The sequence below is a fragment of the Gossypium raimondii genome, chromosome 12, assembly GCF_025698545.1.
Source record: "Gossypium raimondii isolate GPD5lz chromosome 12, ASM2569854v1, whole genome shotgun sequence".
NCBI classification, from domain to species: Eukaryota; Viridiplantae; Streptophyta; class Magnoliopsida; order Malvales; family Malvaceae; genus Gossypium; species Gossypium raimondii.
The window spans coordinates 10,823,790-10,840,381 of NC_068576.1; the positions used below are offsets into that span (position 1 = coordinate 10,823,790).

Below are 16,592 nucleotides of genomic sequence, written 5' to 3' on the forward strand. Positions count from 1 at the left end.
TCTAAGCTTTTTAGTCTACACTAGTTTTGAAACTTGACAACTTTTTCCAATTTGATCCTTAAACTGGTATTCGGATAATGTAGCACATTGATATTGTTCCATTCATCACTTAATTTTTATAATTTCTTTATAACTTTTACTATTATTTTGGGTTTTTAGATTATATATAATTCTTTTAAAAATTTATATAATGGAATGACATAAACTTAAAGTGTCACATCTTCATTCTTTAATTAATTTTAAATTCAATGATCAGATTAAGAAAAATTACCAAATTAGAAGGCTAATATGAACAAACAAAATTCAGTGACCATATTAAAAATGTTACGAAACTAAAAGTTTATTTATCTCATTAATAATATAATTGCACTTAATAAATGGATTATGGGATATAAAATTATTTTTACATAATTTTTATTCTTTTATCCAATCATTATTTTGCTTCCTATTAATGTAAAACATATACGATAAATTTTCAGTATGTTAAAAGTATTTAATTATTTGGGGTTTTCGTATATATAAAACATAAAAATATTTATTAAAACATATTTTACTAATTTTTATCTCCTGCTATGCACAATTTATAAAATTGTTATTAGTTAAATAATAATTAAAATACAAAAATATACTTTAAAATTATATAATTTATTTAAATTTTGATAAAATATTTTTAAATTTAGTTGTTTAAAACCTTTTATTAGAAACATTATAAAAATATTTTGTAAAAATAGTATTTCAAATTTCGAAACATTTAAAATGCACAACATTTTTCATGAATTATTTTTATAATATATTTAAAATGTTTTATTTTTATTTATTTGAGCATTAAATATAAAATAGTTTAAAATTAAAATCAGATTTTAAATATTAAAATTTTAAAAATCTATATAGAAATTTTATTTCAAAACATATCAATTTAATTTTAATATTATTCATAAATTAGTATTTTATTTTGAATTTTAATTTTAAAAATAAATATTTAAAATTTAAAAATATTATATGTTTGCAAACATATTTTAAAAAACAAGTAAACATCGATATTAATTTTTTAGAATAACTTAGTAAATATTTTAAAATTGCTTACACATTTGTTGGGGAAGTGTTTTAACAAAAGCTTGTTGGAAACATAAATTCAATTAATAATTGAAAAATATTTACTTTTAAAATGTTTTATAATTTATAAAAATTCTAATTTAAATTATTTAATTTCTATAAAATAATAGTAATCATATTTTTAATTAATAATATAAAAATATTGAGAATGTTCAATTATTTATAATTATATTTTTTAACGTTTCTTTCATTTTAATTAAATTTTAAACGAAATTAAGTAAAATAGATTTTACTTTTAAAGCAATTGACAAGTATTTTATAGAGTATAATAAAATATCCAAAAATAAATATTAAAAAAACACATTACAATTTTTTAAAATTATTTATAGAATGATAATAATAATAATAATAATAATAAAACTCTCTTAAACTCCAAGAGAACCTTAGATCAGCCTTGTGCCTCTACTATTAGCCCTGTCACCGGTGGCTTTCTCTGGTTGAATTGCACTCTAAATTACTCCTCTTTCTCTCATCTATTCAAGCCAAAAGCTTTTGAAAAACACTTTTAACTGTTCGAACTTCTTCAACATCAATCTTCTTAGGTGACCGTTAAATCGATTTGATTTTACAGTATGTTGCTCTTTTAGTCGGCGACCATGTTCACAACGTTGAGGTCACCGTGAAATGCCCTAGAAGCCTCCAAACTTATGACAGCCAGAGATGAGTATATTTATTCATCATCTTCTTTTTCTTTATGTTTATTTGTATGTATGGTTGTTGGGTTTGAATTTTACTAAATAAATGGATAACAAATTGCTAATTTATATTTAAGGAAAATGTAACAAAATTAACGATTTCGCAAGGTTTTCAAGTGTTTATTCGGGAATTAATATTTCGTTTAGGGTTTTTTTTAATATAACAGAAATTTATGATCGATAAGGGAAAATGAAGAGTGCGTAGGGCTGTAAATGAATCGAGCTTAAACGAACAAATCTCTGTTCATGTTCATTTGTTTATTTTTAAGCTTGTTCGTGTTCAGTTTGTGTTCGTTAAGAATTTCAAATTTGTGTTCATGTTCGTTTATTTAAAATTATATGTATTCATGTTCATTTGTTTAATGTTCATGAGCATGTTCATTTAACTTAATCGAACATGTTCATGAACATATAATTGACACTACACCAAAACAGGCTTTTAGCGGCGTTTTTAGCGGCGTTTGAATAAAACATGCTGCTAAAGATGGAGAATTAGCGGCGCTTTCTGTAAAACGCCACTAAAGTCGAGCATTAGTGGCGCTTTATTAAAAACGCCGCTATAAATAAGCATTAGAGGCGTTTTCCACGAAGCGCCGCAAAAAACTTAAGCCCAACGACGCCGTTTTCTGAGTTTTCTGGGCTTTAGCGGCGTTTTTGAGGAAGCGCCGCTAATGCTCAGGCCTTTAGCGGCGTTTTTGATAAAGCGCCGCTAATGCTCAGGCCTTTAGCGGCGTTTTTGATGAAGCGCCGCTAATGCTCATGCCTTTAGCGGCGTTTTTTATAAAGCGCCGCGAGTGCTCAGGCCTTTAGCGGCGTTTTTGTGGAAGCGCCGCTAATGCTCAGGCCTTTAGCGGCGTTTTTGAAGAAGCGCCGCTAATGCTCAGGGATTTAAAATAATTTAAAATATTTGTTAAAAATAGAAAATTTAAAATACTATTATTTAAAATAATTTTAAAGTTTTTTGGATACATTATTGATTTTTTAATTTATATATTAAATAATTTCTTATATAATCGTAAAAGAGATTGTATTAATTTTAAAATATTGAATTAATTATCACTATAGTTTAGGTTTTTTGGTTTAGGGTATATGGTTTAGAGTTTAAGGTTTATGGATTATGGGTTTAGGGGTTATGATTTATGGTTAAAAGGTTGGGGTTTAAGGTTTAGAGGTTATCTGTTAAGGGTTTAGATTAACTAGTATTTTCTAATTTATATATTAATTATTTTCTTATATAATTGTAAAAGAGATAATATTAATTTGGTTCTTCAAAATTGTGTGAAGATTTGGTTCTTCAAAATCGATATAAGCTATTTTCAAGGATATTCTTGTCTTATCCCATCTCGGTTCAGTATTTTTAGTGCTCGGTTTAGTTTTTTTATCCAGTTCAGTTTTTTGCGTGTTTTGCCTTGCTCCCGCCGTGATCAAATAATTACATATGGATTTAGGGATTATGGTTTAAGGGTTGGAATTTAAGGTTTAGGGGTTAGGAGTTAGGGGTTAGGGGTTAATAGTTAGGGATTTAGGGTTTAGGATTTAAGGGTCAGGTTAGGGTTTAGATTAATTAGTTTTTTTTAATTTATATATTAAATATGTTCGTATATAATTGTAAAAGAGATAATAATAAGTTTAATATATTAAAATTATGAGTATAGTTTATATTATTTAAGAGATATATAATAGATAAACTTTATGTATATTGAATGACTAATTTAGGGTTTAAGGTTTATTTGAGATTTGTTAAATGATACAATTTTATACAATTAATTAATGCTTTTATATTTAAAATATTTAATCTAAACCATTTGATATATTTGATATGGATATTTAGGTAATTATTTTTAAAAGATTTATATAATTGATATGGATATATTTTTGATATGGATATTTGATATATTATATAATTGTAAAAGATTTATAAAAGTTATAAAATTTAAACAATTAAAATTAATGTCTTAAATCTTATCAAAATTTTAAATAATATTAATAATGATGTATCAATTAAAAATAATGTCTACAAGAATGTGTGAAATTCATAAATCTATTGAAAAATTGAAAATTTATAAATATATAATATTATTTCAGAGACATATATATATATATATTTAAAAGTGAAATCATTAGCGGCGTTTGGTAAAAAATGCCGCAAAAAATACATTTAAAATTTAACCAAACGGCACCGTTTCATTGACGAATTAAATATTAGTGGCGTTTTGTATACAAACGCCGCAAAAAAATATATTAAGAATTTAATAAAGGGCGCCATTTCATTGATGAATTAAATATTAGTGGCGTTTTCTATAAAAACGCCACAAAAAATAAATTAAAAATTTAACAAAACGGCGTTGTTTCATTGACTAAATAAAGAAAAAGTTGTAAAATTAGTGGCATTTTTGTGTAAACGCCGCAATTGTTGAAATAGAAACCGGCGTCATTTTAAACATAAATAGGTTTTTTTCTCTTGATTCCCCGCTCCCAGCCCCAAATGCCCTATCTATCGAAATCCCTAATTATCAGTCAGAGCCAGAGAGATCACTGCTTTGTCGATTTCTTACCCCCGATTCCTCGGTTGCTTTTTTTACTTACAAGGAAAAGGTTCAGTGTTTGGGTTTCTTGCAAACTTACATAACCCACACAGAGAAGACGAAGAAGGTGTCATTCGATTCTGGTTTTTAGTGAATTCGACTTTTAAGGTTCGATTTCTTTATTTTGCGTATAAAAAGTTTGGGTTTCCTCGTTTTTGTTTATTTTTTTGTTTGTAATTTGTTGAAGGCCCGTTGAATGAAGTGAAATCGTCTTCACATAACCCACACAGAGAAGACGAAGAAGGTGGCATTTGGTTTCTGTTTTTATTACTATCGGTATTCAAGGTTCGATTTCTTTATTTTGCGTATTTAATCTTTGGGTTTTCTTGTTCTTAGTCTTGGTCTTGCAATCAATGCACTTTCCTCAACTCTCCATCCCAAACCGCAGACTTGCAAAGTCTCTCTCACCTCAAATCCATGCCACCGTCTTCGCTTGTCTAAATGGGCTTGTAAAGCTTGCACTTTTTGAACCTTTACAACAAATCCAACTGTGAAATCTGTATTCAACTTCATTCCCCTTCATTCCCCTAATATCATTTGTTTTCAAGAAGTTACTCTGATGATTTATGACCTTTTTCGTGGGTCTAACTGGTGGAAAGGGTACCGGTGCTCTATCTCGGACGACACGGTGAGTTTGAGAGCTTACTTTTGTATGCAGGTATGTTTTGATTGCCATAATTTTGTGAAGCTTTTTATGCAAATGTGTATACTTACTATATTGTTTTGCAGTTAAGCAAATTGCCTGTGAAATCCTTAACAGTCTGAAACATATTGCATTGATGGAGGCCAAGATGAAAAAACTCTCTGATTTACTGAGTAAGGTTAGTTGGTTGCTTATATTGTGATGGTATGATTATAGTTCACTAACCTTGGCCTTAAGCACCTTGTATGGATGGCTGTAGGTATCATTAGCTTCTCTATTGACGCGTCCTTCTCATTTCTATCTTCTTTCAATTGTTTCTTTAAAAACAATATTTCTAAACTTATTTTTTCTGCAATTCATTTATTGTTTAGAATTTAGAAGGGATTGAGGAAGCAGCAAGCAATGGCCCCAAAAGGTATTTGGATTTGGATTTTAGCTTTTACTGATTTTGAATCACTTTCGCTCTCACTAAATATGAGTTAAGTTAACTTTAGTTTCATTGGATGTAATTATGAACTCGATGATGTCTCTCATTTCCAATTCTTAATTTATAATTAATTATTTCAAGATTTCATTTGACATACTTTCTATATATAATTAATTGCAAAGTGACATAAGAAACTTTGAATAGCATATTTGATGTCTGGGGGTAGGATTAGGTGGTGATAATATTTTGCTCTCTTTTAAATATGGAAAATATATGAAGGATGAGAAGAAAAGAAACGTAACCCGGATTGTGTTTTTATCCTCGTCCTTTATCTGTATTGACTTTCACAAGTAGTAAACCCAAATTGTGTTTTTTTTTCCCGATGAAGATAAATATTCTGAGAATTTTCCTATTTGTTTCCGACGAGGAGGGCTTTAATATTTTTATTTTTGTTTTTTCAATATTGTAGAAGAGAGAAAAATTGAAAATATAGTAATAAAATAGTAGTAAAAGAAATGGGAAAAGGGAAAGGGGGAAGTAGTAATAGTACTCTATTACTTGTTTACTTCTCTTTCAATATATTCCCTATCTTTGCCCTTACTTTTTGCATTGTCTGCTTTTCTATTCAATATTTTGCATTGTCCACTTTCCTCTTTCTCCGCCTTTTATCTGTCTTATTTTTATGTGTTGAAACTGCTTTGATCTTTCTTTTTATTTTATATTAGACGGAGAAAGCATTTCTCAAACACCCCAAGGTGTTTTTAAGGTGAACTAGCTTCTTCTATGTCTTTATTAATTCTTGGTTTTGTTGATTTCATTTTTAAATTATTGGTGTTTTTCGAGATCTGGGTTAAATTAGTGATGGTTTTTTTTTCTGTTTAGATCTTGCATTAATATGAAATTTGATTTGGTATTTTGGCGGCTTGAATTTTCAATTCAAAATATCTGTTTTCTTAATGTAAATTTTGTGATACTTGCACTTGGATCTGCAATTATTTTTCCTCCCTGCTAAATTATGATCCATCTGTTACAAATCTGTTTTGCATTGTTCATCAAATAACATGCACAAATAATATTATTTGTATATATTTTGAGGAAAATTATAATATTATTATATATAATCAATGCAAAATTTTTAAGGCACCTTATTAAGTACGAAATTTATAGGCACGAAACTAAGAATGGTTAAAGCTTCTACAAACTTTTTTGTTGTCAACATGGCGACTTTAGCTTTCTCAGCATCAATAATTACTGAACTGTTAACCTTAATCTCCTCAAAATCACATTCCTTAGCAAGCTTCATAACTAGCTTAACGACACACTAATCTCTTAAAAGCAAAGAATTTAATTGAAGTTCATATTTTTGCAAGTTAAATTTAGTAGAGTCTGTCGTCATTCATTGTGTGGTTATTTGTGTTTTTCGGCCACTGTATGTTGTTCTTGCTTTTTCCTTTTGCGGTGCTTTGTCGCACAGCACTTGGGCTACATATCCCCACGAGTTTGAAGACTTTGCTACTGGTCTGCTTAAAATTCTGTGGAAGGCAAATTTCTCTTATAAATTATGAAATTGTTCTAAAAGAAAAGAAAGAAGCTTAAAATGTGAAAAAAAAACTCATCAAACTATTCCTTTTTGAACATTAAATACCTCTGCTAGTAATTTTGGGTACTGCTTCTTTGCTTGCAATCATACCTTGTTTATTTCTATTCCAATTAGATTACATTAATATGAGCATGCTTTATCTGTTGACACCTTTCATAAACTAGTTTCTGCGCAAATCACGTATCCTTTTCATAAACTAGTTTTAGTTCAATGCAGTATAGTACTTAATTTGTTTTCCATAATTCCTTGAAAAGATTTTATATTACAAAATAAGATAATTGTCTATCTTTAATTTTTGTTCCTCATGAAGTTTGAACATAGATTTGTTGACCAGAATGTTGTGTTTCATGTTTTCACTTAGAAATACCCTTTGTAACTTTTTTAAACATTTACCTGATTTTGGCCAACTGAAATCTTATTACTTCTTATCTACATGTTTTTTTATTCAATTATTGGATATTCTATTTGATTTCATGTTAAAATGTGGAAGGTGTTACTGGATTATGGATTGGCATTCTGTAACTATTTTCCTTGACAAACTTAGAAATAAAGCAATCACATTCACTATTTTTCAAGCCACTTGCATCTTACTCCTCTATGTTGAATCAAATTGAGGAATTGCTAAGTGCTAGAGACTATAAAGCTGCCATGCAGCTATCAGAAAATCTAAGAAGCTTGGCACTGAAGGGACTTCATTATTTTCAAACTTTTGAGGATTCACTTGCTTTCTCTGCTTTTTGCTTCTTTGATTCACTAATAGGTGCGTTACTATAAAAGTCCCCGCTTTGTTTCTCTTGCCATACTGTTTATCTATCGGGTTTTAACCATGATTTTAAACTTTTAACTAATTTTAAAAAAATTGTTGATTAGATAAATTTAGATTATCGATCATTGAATCTATATGTTGTTGGGTGCCAGAGAAAAAAAACTTGAAATAGGTTTACTTAGTACTAGTTAAATCGGGTTTGATTTTAGATAAATCTAATTATTATCTTTAAGCATGATATGTTCTAATACTTTGATTTAAGCTATTGATGTATGTATTCGACTATGGAATATCATGTTCAAATATTCTACAAAGAAGCTAATTAGGAGACTCGCAATTGTTGATGGTAATTGGAATTTAAGAATATAGGCTTAAGGGTTTAATTGGAATTTAAGCATGATATGTTCTAATATTTTAAATTTATATTGATGAATACTTTCCACCTATATTAACTTAAATGAGTAGATATATCAAGAAACAATCTTAAAAGTTGAGATATTATTTTTTTAGATGTATTTGTTTATAATTTACTATAACATTATAAGACACCTAATTTACTATAACATTATAAAACAATCTTAAAAGTTGAACTGATTTACTTATCTTTGCCATGTTCACTATGGTTTGAAGCAGATTAAGTTACTTTTATTTTCATGCAGAGCTCAGAGGAACCAAATTTGCGTTCAAATTGAAGCCATGCTCTAAAGTTTTCTCTAAGGCTCATTGCTTTGAGTTCCTTACAAGATTTCCTTGATTAAGTAAATGTATTATATCTTTTATTACCAAGATTTACTTGATTAAGAAAATGCATTGTATAATTTATTACCTTGCATATGTATTATTTATTTTAATATTGATTTTAAATTTTTATTTTAGTTAAGTATTCTAACTTTTGGATTTTAATTGTATTATTAATTTATTATTTTAAATTCTAAATTTAAATTAATTAATTTTATATTTATATTTATGTTTAGTTTTAAAGTTAAAATTTTTGTAGAAAATTTAATTTAAATAATAATTTGTATTTATCCTTAAAACATAATGTAATATTTATCATAGAAATAAATATTATTTCAAAAAATTTATTTTTTTAAAAGATATGTTTTTAGCGGCGTTTGTGTGAAAAGCGCCGCTAAAGGCCAATTCTATAGCGGCGTTTGTACGTCATGACCTATAAATGCGTTTGTGGGAGAAGCGCCACTAAAGGTAATGGTCTTTAGCGGCGTTTGTGATAAAAGCGCCGCTAAAGGTAATGGTCTATAGCGGCATTTGTGGGAAAGCGCCGCTAAAGGTCATGGTCTATAGCGGCGTTTGTGGGAAAAGCGCCGCTAAAGGTCATGGTCTATAGCGGCGTTTATTTCTAAAAATGCCGCAAAAGTTGGCGACGTGTGCAATAGCGGCTTTTTTGCGGCGCTTGTAAAAGCGCCGCAAATACTTTTAGCGACGCTTCTAAAAACCTATTTTGGTGTAGTGTGAATATGTTCATGAACAATGTTAATAAATAATAAATAAATACACACATATATTGTTTAGATATAAAATAGTCAAATATAAATATTAATAATTATATTATTGATTAAATGTTAAAGTTACATATTCTATGTAATTAAATTGGTTAATGTATGAGAATGCACCACTAATTTTGCCATATTTATTTAATTTTGTGCAGGAATACAATTTGGGGCTAAATAGAAGAAAAAGGAAACAATTGGGCTAGATTGAAGAAAGAAGCAAAGAAGGAGGGCCAAAACAGAATTTTTCCAAGAATAATTAGCTGAAATTGTTGACTTAGTGGGAGATTATTTTGGGATATTTTTTATATCATGGAATATTTTTCCTTGATTTTCTATACTAGTTGGTTCTTAATTTAGCAAGGCCACTAGTATAAATAGAGGCTACATTGTTCATTTTAATCAATCAAGTTATAAATCAAGCTCTCATCTTTGAAAGCAATCTTTTCTTTAATTCTCACGTAGCATTTTGTTGTCTTTAGTTTCTTTTCCTTCAATTTATTAATTCCTAGTAGTCACCAAATTAAGTCATTTGCAATTCCTTTTTCAAATTCCCTTTTCATTTCCAGTAGCCAACCACCCATTTTACCTTATTTAATTTATCCAATAATCAACATGCCCCAAACCTTAGTTAACTAAACCCATTTTCAACTTTAGGTCGGAATTTGCCTCGTCAAAACCTGTGAGTTACGCACCCGAGCAAATTAACTCCTAAATTCCAGTACTTATTATTTCTCCAGATTAAGAGTATGATTTTGTCAACTCACAAAGTCAGATCAACATTAAGTTAAAAAAGACGTCGTTTGATTTAGTGTGGTTAGACGTACAGTTGGAATTCCGAAAGGAACGTTTCTAATCGGTTTTCTGTGAACACATTGGCGTGCCAAGTGGAGATTGCTATTTGGTTCCGTCAAGGGAAGTAGTAACCGGATTTAAATGTCTCACGCGGTTGAGGGCATTGGTTAGAGCTAGGCTTTTCTAGAACGCAAAGCTGCCGAAGTTCTAAATCACGAACGTTTCGTGGTTGTTCGATCGGTAAGGGTTAGTTATTGGACATTCCATAACTAATTTACAAAAGGAAGAGTTGGTGTCCGAGGCGTCCTTGGTAGGTATAACTAGCTTATTGGAAAAGAGGAGTTCATCTAATTTCGAGGATCGGTTCAAAGACGAGGAAAATTCGTGCCTAAAGCTGAGCTTATTCTAATTAATTTTTCTTCATATTTATTTAATTATTTTTATTATTCTGTTTTCAACTTTTTTTTTCACGCATTTTATTTATTTATTTCAGGTCTTCAAATTTTATCCCCCCCCAAACTTCTTGGGCACGAGAACTGTCCCGACATAAATCTGGTCAAAAGAGGAACAATTTGCAGTAAACCCAGTCTCTGAGGGATCGACCCTACTCCCTATACTGCTTAAATTGCAAATTAGGCGTAGGTTTATATTGGTGGATTCGACACCCATCAATTATAATTGGAAAAATACAAACCAATATAATTTTATTAATATATGCTAATGGAACAATAAATGAGTTTTAGGATAATTTTATTAATATATACTAATAGAATTTTTATAAGAAAATATCATTAATAAATAAACGAGTCAATAAATGAGCTTTTATACGAGCTTGTTCGTGAATATAAACGAACCAAACACGCCTATGTTCGTGTCCATTCATTTATTAAACGAACATAAAAATTTTGTTCATACTCGTTTATTTAGCTTAATAAACGAACATAAGTGAACGTTATGCAAACGGTTCATGAATAGTTCATCAAACATTCTATTTATTTATACCCCTAAAAGTGCAATAAACGAGTTCTAGATAATAAGGATAAAATATAATTAAAAATTATTTAATTTCAATTGAATGGAGATAACTTTTTCAATTTTATATTTATCTAATTAACTTTTAAAATATAAAATATTTTATCCCTTGAATTTATTTAATTTAAATTTAAAATTTTTACTTTAAATGAATTAATTTATATAAATATTTTATCTAATATTTGAAAAAGTTATAGTAAATAAATTAACTTAATTTAAATAAACTAACTTATAAAACATTTGAAAAAGTTAATTTAAATTGAATGAATAAATTAACTTTTTTTAAATTTATATTTATCTAAATAAAGTTTTAATATAAAATATTTATACATTGAATTTATTTAATTTAAATTTTAAATTTTAAATTTAAATAAATTAAGTTATATAAATATTTTATCTAATATTTGAAAATTTTACAATAAATAAATTAATTTATCAAATTATTTGGAAAAGTTAATTTACATTTGAAAATTAAAATTTATTTAATTTAAATTGAATGAAAATTAAAAACTTATTTAATTTAAATTGAATGGATATATTAACTTTTCAATTTTACATCTAATTAATTAACTTTTTAAATACTTTATAAGTCTACTTAACAAAATACACCATTACTAGCACAATAAAATTTATCATTAAAATTAACACTACTAAATATATTCAAAAAAAAGTATAATATATTGAGGCAAGTTGTGAAGAAACATTTTGAGTGGCATTCGGTAGTACCCATATCATCTATCTTTGCGATAGTGAAGCAAAACTTGGCATATTTGGTGTTGGCAATTTATTGAAATAAAATCTTTAAGTTGATAACTGAGTTGATATTTTGAAGATATGCAAGCCCATTTTTGAAAATCAATCTCTTGCTTATGAAGATTGGATTGGAATGGACTATTGAATTGAACAATTACAACCCTTGATTTATGAAGAATCATTCGGGATCGAGTTGTTGTTTTCCTAGAGGACTGAATCTTCACTAGATTAAGTTTTATTGGACTTTATTAGTATATTACCTTTGATATTTTGTAGTTGTTAATTTTATGGGGCTTTTTTGTATTAAATCACTAGTATGTTAGCAAGCCTAAACATATATATATTGAGAGTATATATATGCTATGTAAGAGAGCATATTGAGAGCACTCTATTTTGTTAATTGTGCAACTGTTAGTTTAACTGCAATTGAAGTGTAAACCTTTAATGTTTGCAGTCTAAATTCTTAGGGGGAAGATTTAGAGGTGAGTCTTCTAGTGTTTAGGTACAAGCGCGAGGTCTCTATACTTAAGGAGTGATAAAGTGTGGCTCATTTGTTGTATTGTGGATTAAAGATAGTGGAATTATTCACTAAACTAGTCTCCACAGACATAGGGAAATCGAACTACGTAAACAAATCTTGGTATTTGTAGTTATCTTATTTACATAGTTTTTGCAGTGCCCTACCGTAATGACCACTACAATCAGGCACTTCCATTTAACTAGGTTTTTTTGAGAAATTAACAAGTTAAGGTCCCAACAATTGACATCATAGCTTAACACTTAACGTATTTAGTGGTGATTTTTGGTGTTGTTGACTGGTAGCAATGGAAGGATCTTTAATTACTCGTCCTCCTATGTTAGAAAGTGGTAATTATCCCTACTAGAAGGCTAGGATAAAAGCCTATATCAAGTCAATTGATAAAGGGACATGGAGTTTTGTGCTTACTGGCTTGCAAGCTTTCCCAGTGGATTCTAAAGTAGGGAGAGTACCTAAATCTAAAGAAGAAACAATTACCAATTCTAACTCTAAGGCCCTATATGTCATATTATGTGGCATTGATCTTCAAGAGTTCAAAAGGTTTCCAAGTATACTAATGCAAAGGAAGTATGAGACATGCTTCATACTACCCATGAGAGGACAAATAAAGTCAAGCAATCCAAGATGTAGATGCTTACCTCCAAGTTCAAGACATTAAGAATGCAAGATTTTGAAATAATTTGTCAGTTTTATGCAAAGTTATATGGTGTGTTCGACCAAGCATTTGCTTTAAGTGAAGAGTATTACAATTCAAAACTCGTGAGAAAAGTCCTGAGATCTTTTCCAGGAAGATTCTTAATAAAAGCAATAGCTATTGAAGAGGCAAAAGACCTAGAGAGCTTGAAGATAAATGAGTTGATTGGGTCCCTACATACATTCGAAATGAAATTTGGTGAATCTCAGTGAAGTAGGTCAAAGGGAGAAAAAAGCATTGCACTCCAAGTGGTAGATGAAGTACTCACTCCCAATACCACTGCGGTTAAAAAACTTCAAGAACAAATTGCCCTATTCATTCAAAATTTCAACAAAACCTTTGAGAAGCAAGCTAGAAGATTCAAGAAGTTTGAGGCATCCAAGAACAACCCAAAGTCCAAAAACAAAAGAGTGGCCATCAAGAAGGAAGCTGAGAAAGAAAAAAAGGCAATATTGTACCATAAATGCCTTAGCTATGGACACATTCAGACTGAGTGTGCTAACACTCTAAAGAAGAAAAAAAAAGTCTTTGTATGTTACAAAGAGTGATGAAGACTTTTCTAGCAACTCAGAATTTGATGAGGATCAAGTAAACAACTATGTGACCTTTGCTTCAAGTGTTGTTTCTAGCTCAAAAGGAGAAACAAATGATGATTTAAATGGAGGTTCTAAGGAAGATTTTCTGAACATCTACAAAACTATGCTAAGAAAATGGAAACAGGTCTGTGGCTTGAATGCCAAATTGACACAAGAGAACATTAAATTGAAATAAAAGAACATGAGGCTGACCAAGCAGATCGAGGCTAAGGAATCTTTGTTGACCAAACAGGTCTATGACTTGAATACCAAGGAGTTGGTTGAAACTAAATTGATGCTTGAAATATTCAACACAAGCAACATTAAGCTAGATGGGAAGAATATGTCCAGACAAAAGAGGTTTTGGGTGTGTAGACAAAGGAAAGGCAATTGTGAAGAACCCTACTGTTTTTTGTGAAAGGACTAAATCAAGTGGAACCGGTAGAATGTTCTACCAGGGCTGTGTTGATCACGACAAATAAGAAAGTACCTACTCATTCCATAATTATTTGTCATTATTGTGGTGCACCTGAGCACATTAGACCAAGGTGTTTCAAAATGTTACATGACCTGAGGTGGAAACGTGTAGTGTTAGCTACAATGTCTACTACACGTGGCACATTGACTGCTAGGAAGTAGAAGCTTGTCTGGAAAAGAAATTATATTTAGGAAATAAATTCTCACTATTTTCTGGCAGAATAACAATATTGAAAACTTATATGAACTATTGTTCTGTGAATAGCTATATCATTGCTATCTATTTATAAGGAGAGATATGATAATCTTGGTTGAATTTCTAGAATACAAAAAATATTTATTTAATAAAAAAAACTAGTCTTCTAGTTTAACTAGAACAAGGGGGTGGCACACCCTAGTTAAATATACTAGGATTGCCACCCCTTATGTAATATGAGGAGAGTTTGAGTCTCTCTTGTATTGGGACTAATTATATGTGCTTCCTAGATTTTTAACCCGACACTTTATAATTTAATCCAACCTAATATATGTTTTCTATTTCCCAAAATAAATATTATTTATAAATTAATTTAATTAGATAAATTGTTTTTTTCAATTAAATAATTTTCTCAACCCAATTCTACTTTCGTTAAAGTCTTGGCAACTTTACTATGAAAGAATCTATGAAGAAATATATTTAATTTACATATTCAACAGATTCGCAATAACTAATTAATTTAATTCCTTTTCGAACTTCAATTATTTAATTAAATAATAATTGAAAAACTTAAATTAATTCTCAAGTCATTTTCATACTTAGTGAGAAAATACAGTCATTTCCGAATGTAGCCCATTTCTTCAAATTTATCATTTTCGTCCATTTATGTTCATTTGATTCTATATGCAATTCATTTATGGTTTCAACAAGCTAGTAAAGGGACCAATTGCACATATGTAATTAGAGCTCAAATTATTTATAATTAAGTTCCAACTTTTTACTTATTAATTATAAACTCATTTAGTCATGAAGTCATTATACTATATTATCGTGATTGAGCTCTCCTAATTATATACCATTACAAAAGTTACTCAATTGGTGCTCTTCCATAAACTTTGTCATAAGTGTGTTACTCTCATAGGATATTGTTAATCTCTTTGAGAAAAATTCGTTCTCCCAATATGATCCTATTTTATCTCATGGTAACTATTACATCTTTCTTTATGAAAAGTCAATTAATCAAATAATAATGAGTCATTTATCACAAAGACAAATAACTCATGGTCACGTTTACTTTTCATTTATCATGTAATGTCAATGAGAGAATATCATTTACCAATTTCTTAGGCTATGAATTTAACGATTGTGAATGATGCTACATATTATAAAAGTCATATACCGAGCAGTTTCTGGTTCCTTATCTATTTTAACTCAGGCTTTTACTTACATCAAAGTATACAAGTCACGTATACATAGTTCATCATCCACTCAAGATTAAGGTATGTCACACTATGAACATCACAAGTGAATAAATCTACAAACGGATTTAGTATCTATTCTACTTGGGTCCTGTCTGATGTAAAATTACTCCAATTAGTCACATCTATATCTCTATCTTCTAGAAGTCATCCGCTCTAACACTCAAGACAAAGCATCTCCCCAATTGGACTTGATAGATGACATATTAGTATTTCAATCGATTTGCTTATTTTTTTATTAGACTAAGGACATGTTTAAGTTCATATACTAATAGAAGTTGTCTTTCTATATTATGATCTGACCTCATAACACTACTTAGTATCAGTTAAATATTAGATAACTATTGAATCAATATTTTCTTTCATTTTGCTTTGCATGTGAAAACCATTAAGGATAATATGAGAGGGTATTAATGTATTTTATGAATATTTTTATTAAACCAATTTGTTCGAAAAATAAAATTATACAAAAAGAATATACTACACTTAGGGCATCAAATCCAACACCACTACCATCCATCACTATGACAACAAAACGAAACTTGTCATATTAGGTGTTGGGAATTTTTTAAAATAAAATTTTGAACAATTACAACCCATGAATCATGGATTGAGTTGTTATTTTCCTAGAGAATTAAATCTCATCAGATTGAGTTTTATTGAACTTTATTAGTATATTACCTTTTCTATTTTGTAACTACTTATTTTAAGGGGTTGTTTTGTATTTAGTCATTAGTATGTTAGCAAGCCTAAACAAATATATATTTCGAGACTTGTAAGTTATGGAAGAAAGCAGGTTGAAAGCAGTTTATTTTGTTCAATGTGAAATTGCTTGTGTATGTGCAATTGAAGGGTAAACTTTTAGTGTCTGCAGTCTTTAGGTACAAGAGTGATGTCTCTATACTTGGGGAGTGATAAAATGTAATTCACTTG

The 16,592-nt window shown here is 29.2% G+C and overlaps 1 long non-coding RNA gene across 3 annotated transcripts; it reads left to right on the forward strand.

Annotated features, from left to right (window-relative positions):
- The first annotated feature begins 4,861 nt into the window (after window positions 1-4,861).
- On the forward strand, window positions 4,862-7,243 carry LOC105763264 (uncharacterized). Of its 3 annotated transcripts, none has more exons than XR_008191810.1 (4): window positions 4,862-5,051; window positions 5,123-5,214; window positions 5,408-5,451; window positions 6,189-7,243. It is a non-coding gene; the product is annotated as an uncharacterized LOC105763264 (long non-coding RNA). The 3 variants fall into 3 exon arrangements; XR_008191811.1 differs by having other exon boundaries at window positions 4,862-5,021; XR_008191809.1 differs by having other exon boundaries at window positions 4,862-5,214.
- The last annotated feature ends 9,349 nt before the right edge of the window (window positions 7,244-16,592 follow it).